The sequence below is a fragment of the Urtica dioica genome, chromosome 4 (assembly GCF_054948205.1).
Source record: "Urtica dioica subsp. dioica isolate 48M chromosome 4, U.dioica_male_clone48M_v1_H2, whole genome shotgun sequence".
NCBI classification, from domain to species: domain Eukaryota; kingdom Viridiplantae; phylum Streptophyta; class Magnoliopsida; order Rosales; family Urticaceae; genus Urtica; species Urtica dioica.
The window spans coordinates 23661797-23663013 of NC_142759.1; the positions used below are offsets into that span (position 1 = coordinate 23661797).

Below are 1217 nucleotides of genomic sequence, written 5' to 3' on the forward strand. Positions count from 1 at the left end.
TTGTAGTTGTTATAATTCTGGTTGGGCGGCCGATTGTTGACGAAATTTGCTTGTTGGCCATTTTCCCCTTGCGCACACTCATCGCTAGAATGAGAGCCGGCACACCAGAAGCACGGCTTAGGAGTAGGGGCTTGGATAGCCTGAACTGTAGCTTTTTGCTCGTGGAGTGTTTTGGTGAGGTCGGCCACTTGTGCTGCGAGAGCTTTTATCAATTCTATCTCGGGCGTGACTGGCTCTCGCTTCTGAATCCTTCGCTCGGAAGGGCATTGGTCGTTGTTGTACGCAAGCTCCTCGAGGATGGCATGAGCTTTTTCCTTAGTCTTTTGGAAGAAGGATCCTCTCGCGGCGGTGTTGACGAGGGTGCGCGATGAAGGAGAGAGGCTGCCATAGAAGATTTGCACCATCATCCACCTTTCGATTCCATGATTGGGGCACTTTCGCTTAAGCTCTTTGAAGCGCCCCCAAGCTTCAAATAAAGACTCACCATTGAACTGGGAGAATGGATGGATTTCGTTACGCCTCTTATGCATCTTATTGAATGGGCAGAACTTCGAGATGAACTTCATGCGCAAGTCCGCCCACGAGGTGATAGAGCCAGGAGGGAGCGAGTTGAGCCAAGTCTTGGCTCAATCCCGCATAGAGAACGAGAAAAGGTGGAGGCGAATTGCTTCGTCAGAGATGTTGTGGAGCTTGAACGTGTTACTGATCTCGACGAAGTTGGTGAGATGGTCTTGCGGGTCTTCGGCCGGTGTTCCCGAAAATTGGGATTGTTGCACCGTATGGATCACGCCAATCTTGATTTCAAAATTCTGATTACCCGCAAGAACCTGAAGAACAATGGCCGATTGTGTGGCATCTGTCGGAGGTAGCCCATATTGGAATAGGGTCTTGGGCTCCTCGGCGTTGTTCCTGTTGTCTTCCATTGCTTGTTCCTTTGATTATTTTCGATTTCTCCTGCAAAAATTTTCGATCTCGAAATTGATTGGAACGAGAGCTGATGACCCGTCTTTTCGCATACACCTTCAAAAGCAAGAAAGTGACACAAAAAGTTAGAAAACAAAATTAAGAAATTAAATAGCAAGAGGAAGTAAATTCAATTGCTATTGTAGACTAGTCCCCGGCAACGGCGCCAAAAACTTGTTGCGAAAATAACTCGCGCACGCAAGCGTACGTGTGTCGCTCAAGTAATATAGAATGTAAAATTCGAGTATCGTATC

General features: G+C 47.5%; 1 non-coding gene across 1 annotated transcript; it reads left to right on the forward strand.

Moving 5' to 3' along the window:
- Positions 1-417: 417 nt before the first annotated feature.
- LOC149401305 (small nucleolar RNA R71) lies at positions 418-521 on the forward strand. Its single transcript, XR_016296873.1, has one exon. It is a non-coding gene; the product is annotated as a small nucleolar RNA R71 (small nucleolar RNA).
- The last annotated feature ends 696 nt before the right edge of the window (positions 522-1217 follow it).